Here is a 13,530-nt window from a genome sequence, read left to right on the forward strand (position 1 = left end):
TCTCTTCTACAGTCAGCTTTTTGCTTCCCGTATTATGGGAAGAAGTAGTAAGGACCAAAACAAGAAAACGGTTTTCTAGATTGACCGTCACGAAACTGGACACCTGAAGGTCACACCCGCTCCCTGCAGTCCGCCACCTCAAGGTAGTGAAACCTTCCTCAGTGGACGGCCCGTGTTTTACAGTGTGAGCAAAATGAAACTGACTCGGAATATATTTACACGAAGACTGACTCCTGTTAGTGAACCTCACAGAAGATGGTAGAAATAACTACAATTGATATCGAGGTAGCACTGTACTCGATTTACTCGTATCACTTCGTGAGGCACGCTTAAGAGCTCTGCTTGAGAAGCAACAGCGTTTTAAAGCTTTACGAATTTCATTGGGGTCCGTTCGGCTGTCATCCACGGCATCCTTAAGGCACAGCGGTACGTCGACGTTATTGTATGCTCCGTTCCGTTGTCCTTCGTGGCAATGCATCCTGGGCTTACATTTCAGCAAGATAATGCCCGTCCACACATGGCGAGAGTTTCCGCTTCTAGACTTCGTGCTATCAAAACCCTCCTTTGGCCAGCAGGGTCGCCATATCTCTCCACAGTTGATAACGTTTGTGCATTACGGGCGGTGTCCTACAATCAACTCGCATTTTGACGAGCTAAAGCACCAGTTGGACAGAATTTGTCACGTTATCGCTCAGGACACCCAACAACTCTTTTAATTAGTGCCAAGTCGAATAGTTGCTTCCATGAGGATCAGAGGTGGACCAGTGCGTTATTGACTTGCTCAATTTGTGATACCTTTTCTCTAGAATAAATCATCCAATTTTTCTGAAATTCTACCGATTTCCATTCCATTCGGACAATTCCTCCACTTTACATCGTTTTCTATTTCTCAGCGTGTATTTTATCGTTAGCACCATTTTGTGTTGCATTCATCTGGTCATTACACATGTCTGTATGTTTACTAATGAAATTGAATAAAATAACCAATCGCAATTTGTGAAGAACAGCGATGTCCATCTAACATTCTGCGTGGTACCTGTTTATTCTATATGGTGTCCCCCCTACCACTTTCGCGCAACGACGCTCTGAGTGTGTTTTTTTAGGGAATTGACTAGTTTGAACCTGGGACCTGTTGCTGGTAAGGAGACGCCAGACCACACGTGACATGTAGAATTCAGAAGAGTTCAGTGAGACTAGCGATGGTATAACCAAATACTTAATGATTTCAGCGTCAGCTCCACTGCACTCCCTGTAAAAGAATCTTAATACTAACTAAATTTAGTGGAAGGGGTTCAAGGCTTTCCTATTTTTAGTTAGCTGGTAAAATAACGTCGAAAAAGCAGTTAAGTTTACCATTGGAAATTTTATTCTACTCACAAAACATTGTTTATAAATTTCACTATTGATAAAAGGAAATGTTTTAATACAGGATGGTAAAAACCAACTGCGTTCAACAAAAATGTGAACGAATATTCCCTGAATGGGTTTCCAAGTTCTACAATGGATCGAAGGATGACCTATGCCATATCACATCTATAATCTAGGTTTAAATTAAGTTTCACAAAAGAGAAAACTACCAAAATGGTCTATAGTGACCCTCAATTATCTTTAATTACTTATCTCACTTGTCGTAAATTACAGTGGCTGATGTGGCTTCTCAATAACTATATAACAGAAAAATCATCGCGTTTTACTTTTTTACTTCAAGTGGCAAATGTGAACACCATGAGATTTAATTGACGATCGACACTAGTATTACGTAAAAAGGGGACGTAACAGATGAGACTTCTGTAGTTCTGAGTGAAGCCTTATGCGCTCAAAAATGCGGTATCGCGTGCGTTCATTACCTTGTCGGTGTTCGTCAGGGGGCGGCGGCCGGCGGAGCTCCGCTCACATCACTCTCTCGCAGCAACTCCCTCTCCTCACTTCTCCTTACTACAATTTACCGAAGTTGGTTTAAAAAAAACTATCTGGCTGTGTTTTCATCTGACCAATCAGGGTCTCAATGTTAACCTTAAGCTCCGCCTACAAAAATTCTGTCTATCCAATGAGAAACGTTATACTTTTCGTGGTGGGGCAATTTTTTAAAGTTTGCAACGTAACAGAGACGCGAAAAAGTCTCACGCTAAAACTTGCAGCTGGTGTGGTCCTTTTAACGTTATCGTAAGATCTATACTGTTCTTCTGGAGGGCTCTATCTTTTAACATGGGCTGGGGGGTGGTCCTTGACGTAACAGAGATGTGAAAAAGTCTCACCTTAAAACTTGCAGCTGGGGTTGTCATAGTGGTTAGCTGGCGACGTGGGTGTCCAGTCCGTCCCTTATCGTAGGCCCTTCTAGCTTAACACGGTTCTGCTCTCGGCTTCTGTTCTCGTTTCTCCCCTCAGAACTGCGTCTGCCTCACGGTGGGAAGGTATGACATGCATTTAGGCATTCTTGTGTTAGTCTGTGGTATTCCATTTGCTCACTCGTTACTCGTATTACTTTAGTTAATTTAATGTCACGATTTATTCGGAGCTATGTGACATACTACTGGATTTGCTTATCATATCAGGGTTTTCATGGAAGGTGTTGGATTTGCCTGACACCTTACATCCATATCTATTAACACAAGAAAAAAAAAACTTTGATTACTCATTATCAAAGCTGTCAATGGTTCAGAAAGAAGTTCAGTATGTATCAACTAAAGTTTTTGGTTATTTGCCCTATAACAAAAAAGTCTGATAATTTTTGTTTAATTTTTTTAGTAGCTATCACTTTTAAATGAAAAATTATTTTGTGGAATAGAAGAAATGATTTTGAGTTTGAAAGTTGAAACTTTTAAATCTAATCTAAAATCATTTCTTCTTAATATCTCTCTGAATTCCACTGACGAATTTTTCGTTTAAAGACTAGTATCCTGTAGAGTAATAAATAAATAAATAAACATTTAATCGTAAGAGTAGTTACGTGTGTAGAACTCAAAAATTATGTGTTCATTAACGTCAAATTTTGGCTTAGGAACTTGTCAAAAGCCAGCAGGTAGCCTTCACTGAAATTAATCATGGAAGTGTTACCCTGTTCCGTCTTCGTGCAGATCGTCGGTGGAAGTAGCTAGAAGCTAGCCAGAGGTGGTGTGCGACATGTTGGCGGTGTAGACTAACCAGTCCGGAGATCACATCTCGGAATCTCTCTGAAGGTAAATTTCTGCTAATGGTACAGACCGAACAATTTTAACTCTGTTTTTCGGATCTAAGAGACACCAGCACCCCTTATTTTAAAGTGTTTTTAATATTGTAACAGTGCGCTGGATAAATCCGGGTCCGCCAATAAACGCTTTCCAGTCAATCTGCGGGGCAAATTCGGCGCGTAATTTATATCGCAGGTCTTCACATGGGACGAGGATGCGGTCATAGATGAGCTGCTGGTCGAGTTTTGTGACGTCACAACGACCAATTTCGCATTCTACAGCTTTTCGTAGAGTAAAACACCGAATAAGAAAAGTCAGATTTTTGCTTCGTGGAGAGGAATGTGCCAGTTATAAATGCTGCATCACAAGAAGAACTTGGGACACACCATACTAGATTTCATCGTTTTGATCTGTAGGCCTTATTTGGTGAGTTTCATGTTCTGCTTAAAAGCAACATCCCATTAAGGGTATCTAGAAAACGCGTTGTTGTTGATACTGAGCCGTGGTAAAAATTGATGTTTTGAAGAGCGCGCCGCAGCGCTTAGTGTGAAGGAGTCGCCCTCCGTTTATGGCGGTGGCGCCGCTGTGGCAATCACAGCTTTGGTGTCTCCCTCTGGTGGGAAAAGGGAAAGGTTGCCTATTCACGTGCATTTAAGGGGCGCTATGAGCTCGTCAGTCGTCAGTCTGGGTCAGTCTCTTGTCGCACAGCTTGCTAGTCTGTCTCTCGTCCGCATTTGTTAGGCAGTTAGTGTCTGTCTGTCGTTCGGATCAACCTTTAAAGCCGGCAAAATGAGACTCTTTCCACTCCGCCAGTAAGAGAACTCAGCGAATGGTCGCCCTGTCGGGGCTTAGTTCCTGCATCTGAGTCTGTGCGTTAGCCCGCCAGTCTGCTCTAGTTTGTTCAGGCAATGGTCATTGGAGGTTGGATCGATCGGTTGGTAAGGTTAATATTTTAATTGTTACTGTTTTGTACCATTTCCATCCCTCCTAAGGGGGTGCGTAGTTTGTGTGCTTGTGTAAATTGTTGAAACTTGTAGTTTAAAGTTATCTGTTGTGTTGCAGATTTGCATCAGTGTAGTCTTTCAGAGGCTGTTGTCAAAAGGGAGCGGCAAGGTTCTCTGCCCGAAAGCTCATAAAGTCAAAACTTGTTTCTTTCTGCCAGTGAATAAATTGTAACTTTGATATTTAGAGGGTGCTTTCTGATTATAATTTTAAAACTGTTTCTTTTAAAAAAAATGCTTTTAGGCACTATTGAAGTGAATAAAATTCCCATTTGTTAAAAGGAATTTGGTTATGATTTCATCAGTTAGTCCCTGGCAACTACTTCCATACTTATATGTTGTTGTTGTGGTCCTCAGTCCTGAGAATGGTTTGATGCAGCTCTCCATGCTACTCTATCCTGTGCAAGCTTCTTCATCTGCCAGTACCTACTGCAGCCTACATCCTTCTGAATCTGCTTATTGATTACATAGTGTGATTAAATATGATGTTCTTGATGAATCGGTAGTAAATAAAGTAAATTCTTAAGAATATTCTTTGAAAATAAATCACGGTTCAGAAACGAATTGTTGCCATAAAAGGGCGGGAAAAGTAATATTGTTGGTTAAAGAATTTGTGTATTTGATTGTTTTCGTATTGTAACTTTCGTGTTATGTAAGCATGCCCTGTCAAGGCAATGACGCATTGGAGATTTATCACAAACGTGTCGGTCTTGGTACAGTTTGTTATAGTTAGATCATACTTAACGACATACTGACGGTTAAAGCCGTGATGAGATTGTAACATCATATGATAAAAGAGTTCACCATAGTGTAACGGGTATACATATTAAAAGTCTAATGTTGCTGCGTCGTATCCTGCTAGGCTCAAATTTTTTGAATTTACATTCGCGTTTTCAATAAGGTTTATTAATTTAACCACAGTATGTTTCGTAATATTCTATTTTACGTACATACAAGAGCGCTCTTTCTCGGAGACGAGTTTGTTGGAACAAGCGAGGCAGTACAGACCAACGAGTTGCGACATTTCTTTCTATGTCTCTGTCTGATTCGATTGGAGTCCAGAATTTATTTATTCATCCAAAATCTATCCAGATTTTGGTGTGTATAACACCACTGTAAATATTTTTTTAGCTTTATCTGAAATAGAGTTTATACAACATAGAGTACTGTGTTGTTCGAAGTTCTGTAGTTCAGACGTCCTAAAAATTCCATTTTGGCTATGATTTGTCGTAATAAAATGAAAGAAAACTACACATCGGTAGTTAAAGACTTCCTGTAATTGATGTTTTAACTGTTATAATTTGTGTGTTACGAAAGTATGCAATTTCAGTGCTACATCAAAATAACGATCTATGAAAAGTACGTCTGTTTGGTACGCTTTGCATATTAAATATCAAGTACTGACATTTGTAGATACAGTGTTTAGACAACTTGTACCATGATTGTAAGCCCGCTTGCTGCGCCGAAGCGGTAACCCATTTGATAATGTTGTGGTCACCTGTGTTTTGCCGCAAATGGTACAAGATTCGCGTTCATCTGCTTGCAAAACCTTTTTTTTTTTCCTACAAGATTCTTGTCTTTGTTATTCATTTAATGTAAGTATTATCTCAAAATCCGACGTTATTTATTGTAAACAATGAACCCACTGCAATTCTTGTTACAAAGGCCATGTACTGGAATATATATATACCCATCTATGGGTTTATGAACTGGCTCTTGTTTGTATCTTGCCTCTGAATATCAGTTTCCATGATGGTGAGCAGCTTCAAACAAACCTCCTGTTCCAGTCAAATGAAATTATAAAATGAATCTCGATCTCGAAATCCATTGATAAGGTGCGCTGTTTCAGAGTGTTGGTAGTCCATGAAATATCGAGAATGTGGGTGTTATTTGTGCAAAAACTGACGTTAGACACTATGCCTTCACCACATTCAATTTGAAACCGAAAATGGGATGAAAATTTGAGTTAACGAATAAATTCTACTAGTATATATCTCAGGCCGTCGTACATCATTATATAGTGCTCCTCTTCCGGCAATTCGCTGTTCAAGCCATCGACAAGTCCAGAATGTTCTTCGCGATTTTCTCTGCTCTTCTTCGACAATCGCCAACAGAATTAACGCAGCTGTTTTACGCGCGTGTATTTTCGCAAAGAAGCTGTGTGGTGCGAGAGCCAAATAACGCCGACAAATGCCGCTGGAGACCGCTGAGAGCGCAATCACGTTACCCAGCTCGTCACGTGTGCCGACGGCGCCGCCGCTCGTGGGATCTGACGTCCCGTCCACGTCCACGTCCACGTCAACGTGTAAGCACGGCTTTATACCATGTATATGGACGAGGGAAGAAATGTGCGTTTTGACAGAACTAACGCACTTATTTTATGCGCATCTATTTTTGTAAAGAAATGTGTAATTTGCGAGCTAGGTACAGCCGACAAATGCCGCTGGAGAGCGCGGCGATCGGAAATCGTGATGGGGAGCACTTTCCGTGTGATACACCAGAACGTTTCGAAGCGTGGACCAGCCGTGACTTTCAATAAGTCTCGCGCACTTAACAACGAGAAAGACGTCCCGTGTAAGGACGACTTCAAGAAGACTAGCTACCGGCCACGCCTGCGAGAGGAACTTGGCTAGACGCCACGGAAGTTCCGAGAATATGCGAACAGAACGACAGAAATAATGTTTGAGCCAGATCTCGTATGTATTTTGTATGCACCTGAGGAGGTATTCACAAGTTGCTTCTTAGCCTTTATAGGTTGCCTACTTAGGAGGCTTTGTTGGGGCAAATTAAACGTGCGCTACACAGCGCGCGTGACAAGGACGGACTATAGAGAGCTTGGAGAGTGTGTCCGCAACTCTTTCCCCGCGCTGGGCCGTTGAGCGCCGAGCACCCTCTGACAATGAGCAATGAAGTGCAGATGCGGTGCGAGCCTGTCCCCCGAGAGCAGCGCAGGAACGCCAGCTGGCTGCGGCCCGCCACTCGCTAGCGATTCGCCATGTGGCCGCTCGTCAGGCCGTGGCTTCCCACGGTTCGCGCCGGGGTTGCGCCCCCTGGGAGACAATGGGCTGTCACACACCCGCTAGCGAGCGGCCGCTGTCGAGGGACCAGCCGCAGTTCTGAAATGCTGCCACTGACATCGACGTAATATGATACAACCATCCGCGGTCACGGTGTGGAGCCGTGGTCACATCTCTCGTCGTTCGACATCGCCGGAAGTTTACAGAGAAACACAGAGTTATCTACGAAAAAAATTTCCACTTGATGTAGAAAATACCAGCCTCAACATAGGATAGAGTGGAGTGCACATAAGAAGGTAGGGGGCGGTACGCTGCACAGTGCGCCATGAGAATTCAATGAATCTGCATCTATGTGAGTACGCCGCAAGCCACCTGACGGTGTTTGGCCCCACTAACAGATCCTCCTCACCCTGTTTCATTAGTGAATGACGCGTGGGGAGAATGATTGTCGATAAGCCTCTGTAATAGCTCAATTTTGTCGTCTTGGTCATTTAGCGAGATGAGTGTGGCAGGGAGTAATATGTCATCCGGCTCTTCCTCGGAAGCACCTCTCGGAATTACAATAGTAAACGTCTCCGATGTGGATGACGTCTCTCTGGTAGCGTCTGGGCACTGGAGCTCGTTGAGCATCTCTGTAATGGTCTCGCAACAAACAAATGTGCTGCTCTTCGTTGGACCTCCTCTATCTCTTCTATCAATCCTACGTGGTAAGGGTCACAGACTGATGAACAACAACCAAGAATCTGTCGAATAAGCGCCTTGTAAGCTACTTGTTTCGTGGATGAGTTACATTTCCTTGACGTTCTTCCTATGAACAGCGTCATTCTGCAACATCCGTCTGTGGCGTGGTTGTGAAATATTTAGCCTTGATTCCTGTATTAGTTAAGGGCATAGTGAAAGTAGTTAGCCACTGCATTGGCTATCACGTTAAGATAGGGCAGCGAAGGTTTTCTGAACCTATAAATGTATCAACGGAGACCCAGAAGTGTAACGTGGACCAATGTGTCGCTTACTCAGCGTTGCCAGGTAGCAGGGTAGGCGGCAGGGAGCACACTGTATGAGTATACTGCAATATTCTGTAGTCTACATGATTTAAGCTTGTTTTGGCCTCTCATTCTATACTAAGTATATATAAAGTTCGTACAGATTTAATGCACGGCCAACAATCTTGCTGCAGTGCTAACACCGGTTCCCGTCAGATCACCGAAGGTTATGCTCTGTCTGGCTTGGATAGCACTTGGGCGGGTTACCGGCCGGGTCTGCCGAGTGCTGTTGCCAAGCGGGGAGCACTGAGCCCCTGTGAGGCCAAGTGAGGAGCTGCGTGATAGAGAAATAGCGGCGCAGGACACGGAAACTGAGAACAGGCGTGAGAGCGGCGTGCTGACCACATGCCCCTCCGTTTCCGCATCCAGTGACGCCTAATGTCTGAGAATGACACGGCGGCCAGTCGGTACCACTGGGCCATCAACACCTGTTCGGACTGTTTTTGTTTGTCTTTGTAGAATTAATGTATGTGTATCCCATTAAGAGAGCCTAACACGCTTCGCATCGAATACTTAGGTATTACAATTACGAACAACTTAAGTTGGAAGCGGAGGAAATGTGGGGAAGGCTAACCAAAGACTGCGTTTTATTGGCAGGACACTTGGAAAATGTAACAGACCTAGTAAGGACACCGCCTACATTACGCTTGTCCGTCCTCTTTTAGAATACTGCTGCGCGGTGTGGGATCCTTACGAGATAGGACTGACGGAGTACGTCGAAAAAGTTTAGAGAAAGACAGCACGTTTTCTATCATCGCGAAATGTGGGAAAGAGTGTCACAGAAATGATACAAGATTTGGGATGGACATCTTTAAAAGAAAGGCGTTTTTCTTTGCGACGGAATCTTCTCACGAAATTCCAATCACCAACTTTCTCCTCCAAATGCGAAAATATTTTGTTGACACCGACTTGCATAGGGAGGAACCATCACCAAGATAAAATAAGGGAAATCGGAGCTCGTACGGAAAGATATAGGTGTTCATTCTTTCCGCGCGCTATAAGAGATTGGAATAATAGAAAATTGTAAAGATGGTTCGATGAACCCTCTGCCAGGCACTTAAATGTCATTTGCAGAGTATCCATGTAGATGTAGATGTAGAATATGTTGTGGGAACCTAAGAAACATGTATGAATTCATAAGTTCTGAAAGCTACGCTCGTGTATGTTCAACGAGCAGTCTTTATAGAGTATTTAGTTATTACTTCATTTTTCTGGTTCCGTCTTTTCCTTCTTGGCTGCTGGGAAAGGCTAATTCCTAGAATTAACGTTATATGACGGTGCAATGAGCGAAACCACTTTCATTGTTGTTAAGGCAGCAAGGAAGATATCCGGTGCGTGCAGAATATTCAACTAAAGGTGGACGATAGCTATCGATATTAGTTGTAGTAAAAAGAATAATCTGGATGCAGAAACTTTATTCCAAAACGATGTAAGGAAAGACCTGTAGGTTGTATCCATGATCCACTAACCCTTAATCCCTCAGATCTCAGTGTAAGCCAGTGTGAAATGTTTAGGACCACAGTGTCACTAATCAAGAGAGACGCAAACCTTTAATAAATAATGATGTATTCTTGATCCCTGACTTTGCTTTCACGAAATTCTCAGTTCTCTATCCACAGGCAAACCTTTAAATACAATGTAATTCGCATGTACAGTATGACGTTTATATAACTATTTCTTCACATATTACAGTCATACATACAGACCCACGTCTCCGAGAGCTGATTACGGAGTAAGAATGGTTTAAATCGCTCTGAGCACTATGGGACTTAACTTCTGAGGTCATCAGTCCCCTCGAACTTAGACCTGCTTAAACCTAACTAACCTAAGGACATCACACACATCTATACCCGAGGCAGGATTCGAACCAGCGACCGTAGCGGTCGCGCGGTTCCAGGCTGTAGCGCCTAGAACCGCTCGGCCACTCCGGCCGGCAGTAGTAAGAAGTACAGTCATTGCTTTCTTTACGAACACACTTTTTAAGCCGGCCGCGGTGGTCTCGCGGTTTTAGGCGCGCAGTCCGGAACCGTGCGACTGCTACGGTCGCAGGTTCGAATCCTGCCTCGGGCATGGATGTGTGTGATGTCCTTATGTTAGTTAGGTATAAGTAGTTCTAAGTTCTAGGGGACTAATGACCACAGCAGTTGAGTCCCATAGTGCTCAGAGCAATTTTTTGAACACTTTTTAAGGCGCTTCACTGCGCGGCACTGTTAACCTCCGGCGCAGCGCTCACACGAGCTTTGACAATTTCTGTTTCGTTAAGGTGGAAAATAAGACAGCGCAACAGACAAATCCACAAAACGTTTCCCGTATCACAATGTGCAGAACGCATCATGCTTCTATGTTCTTATTTGTATATTGTGTTGCCATCTCAGCCGATTTTCGGCAGATTCTGGCAGATTTGTGTTCCTCAAAGCCTGAATATCCTTCTCAGCTCACAGCCGAAAATATTTTAGATTTCTCGTATTTACTTTAATAAACTTATTTCACGTAGCGGTAGCGTTCTCGCTTCCCACACCCAGGTTTCTGGGTTCGATTCCCGGCGGGGTCAGGGATTTTCTGTGTCTCGTGATGACTGGGTGTTGTGTGCTGTCCTTAGGTTAGTAAGGTTTAAGTAGTTCTAAGATCTAGGGGACTGATGATCATAGATGTTAAGTCCCATAGTGCTCAGGGCCATTTGGACTTTACGTAGTCATTAAACTTTAAAAGTTCAAACTAGTAATGCCATTGAGTTAATGATGGAATTAATATTTTGAGTTGATTTTACCAATATATAGTTTAATAGATTGTTTAAGAATCAGTATTGTTGTTATTGCTTACTGCTTGAGGTCTGGCGCAGTAACAGGCTGCAGCGGTACCACAGTGCGTAGCTTCAAAGAACAACCGCACGTGCTACATTCAAGACTAAAAGAACTTTCAATAAGAATGTTTTCAAGATTTGAAAACTAATGAACATAAAACTATTGGATACAATGCAAAACTTATTTTGGCGGCTCCAATACTTAATTCTTATGAACTCAGCTGTATTTACATTCAGCGCATATATATGTGTTCACATCTAAAGAAAATTTTCATGTAAAGTAATCTTAAAGTGCAGTTTGCACATTTAACAATTGGACATAGTACAAAAATATTTCCTTTGTGAATCTGGTACCTATTTGTTTTAAAATGTTTTGTTTACATTTAGTGTTTTTTATGTTTGTATGTACGTATTAAAATGTTCATAATAAGAAAACCGTCTGCAGAGCACTTCGTTCTTGGTCTGCAGAGCACTTCGTTCTTGGTCTTCCAGTTTTCTTGTTTTGTGTTGTTTCTTGTACATACTGCATACTAACCGTCTTCCCGTATAACTTATAATCCTCGCACCATTTTACATTGTCGAGTGGTTCTTCTAGGTCGTTGGATTCTATGACATGTCTTGTTCTTTTGTAAGTCTTGCTTCAATTGTCAAGTGCAATGCCAGAACTGACCGTCTGGCGCCTTTGCCTTTTCGAAAAACTTCGATTTCCTTTTCTGATTTACGATAATGCTCACATGTATCGACCCTTGTTATCTATGGAAATGTGCGGATGATATTTTTTCGAAAGTCTGATGCTATAGATTCTACACACAACTTGGATAAGCGTTTGGCTCTCACTCCCCCAATGATGTTTAGATATTCCGAAGGAATGTTATCTGTCCTTTCTGTCTTGTTCGATTGCAAGTCTTCTAAAGTTTTGTTAAACTCTAACGCTAATACTGCATGTCCTATGTCTTCTCGTTGCAGGAAACTACGAAGAGATTGCAATAACTAGAGATCTAGCAACAGAATCTGCTGCAGAAAGTCCATACTTTCCCTGTTAAAATACTTCATATGAACAAAGAAAACAATAAAATAAAAACAGTCATTGATGTCTTTTTAAGCAGCGGTAACGATTATAACACTGAACTTGATCACAAAAGCAAAAGTGCAAACAACAGTATAAGAACTGACACGGACCACAATGGCATTATACTCTGAGGTCATAGAAGTTATGGCAGGCCTCCTAATCTCGTGGTGGACCTTCTTTCGCTAGGTGTAGTGCAGCAACTCGACGTCGCATGGACTCAAAAGTAGTTGGAAGTCCCCTGCAGAAATACTGTGCCACGGTGCCTCTATAGCTGTCCGCAATTGCGGAAATGTAGCTGGAGCAGGATGTTGTGCACTAACTGACCTCTGAATCAAGCCCCATAAATGGTCGATGTGATTCTTGTCGGGAGTTCGCTCGAAGTGTCCAGAATGTTCTTCAAACCAAACGTAAACAATTATGGCCCAGTGACGTGACATCGTTGTTCGGCAACACGAAGTCCATGAATGGTTGCAGATGGTCTCCAAGCAGCCGTACGTAACTATTTCCAATCAATGTTCGCTTCAATTGGATAAAAAATACCCAATCCATTCCATGTAAACACAGCACACTGGCGCTGTGTCTTATGACAACTTGGGCCCATAAGTGCTTGGGGTCTGCGCCACACTCGAACTCTCCCATCAACTCTTAGCAACTGAAATCTGTACTTTTCTGACCAAGCCACTTTCGTCATCTCAGTGCACTGCTCATTAGCAGAAATGAATCGTTGCGATAATCAGTATAACTGTGTTGCGTTGGCATCAGTCACGATGGTTACTGCCTGCAGTAGTTACTGGATGTTTTGTAAGGCTGGCTGTTTGCTAGGTGACAACACCAAGAGCTCCAGCTTTCGTTTATCAAGCACTTGGAACACGAATATATAATGGGGTGCTTTTGGGTGTTCATTCCATTTTATGCACAATATTTTGACTACGGATCTAGTCGCCATCTCCGGGTGATGTGAGGAATGTTGCTACGCTTACTCGCCGACTAGGCTGAGCCCAGACTGAAATACTCTGTGTCGCGCCGCTATTTACAACCGCGCTCGTCTTCCCGCGTTCCCCGCGATATCTAAATGAACTGAATGCCGGAGACCAAGGGTTCTTTAAATTGAATTGTCCGTCACAGTTTACTTGGTTTTCAGACATTTTTATTTCGATAGTTGCGTTAGTTACGCTTTGAAGAAACTTGCACCACGGTACTGGTCTCGTCTTTTTCATTTCTTGATTATATCTGATGCAATTCCCGGCTACAGCCAACAAGAATGAGAAAATCAGATGTCGTCGATCACTTTTTCGATTATAATCATGAAATGGTTTATGATGGGTCCATAGTAAGAGATAGTGTAACAGTGGAAATGACTACATTGCACAAGAACTGAGTGTGGTTCAATTCATGCCAATGACCACAACACGATTCCTCCACACCACGAATTA

This window comes from Schistocerca gregaria, chromosome 4 (assembly GCF_023897955.1).
Source record: "Schistocerca gregaria isolate iqSchGreg1 chromosome 4, iqSchGreg1.2, whole genome shotgun sequence".
Lineage (NCBI taxonomy): Eukaryota > Metazoa > Arthropoda > Insecta > Orthoptera > Acrididae > Schistocerca > Schistocerca gregaria.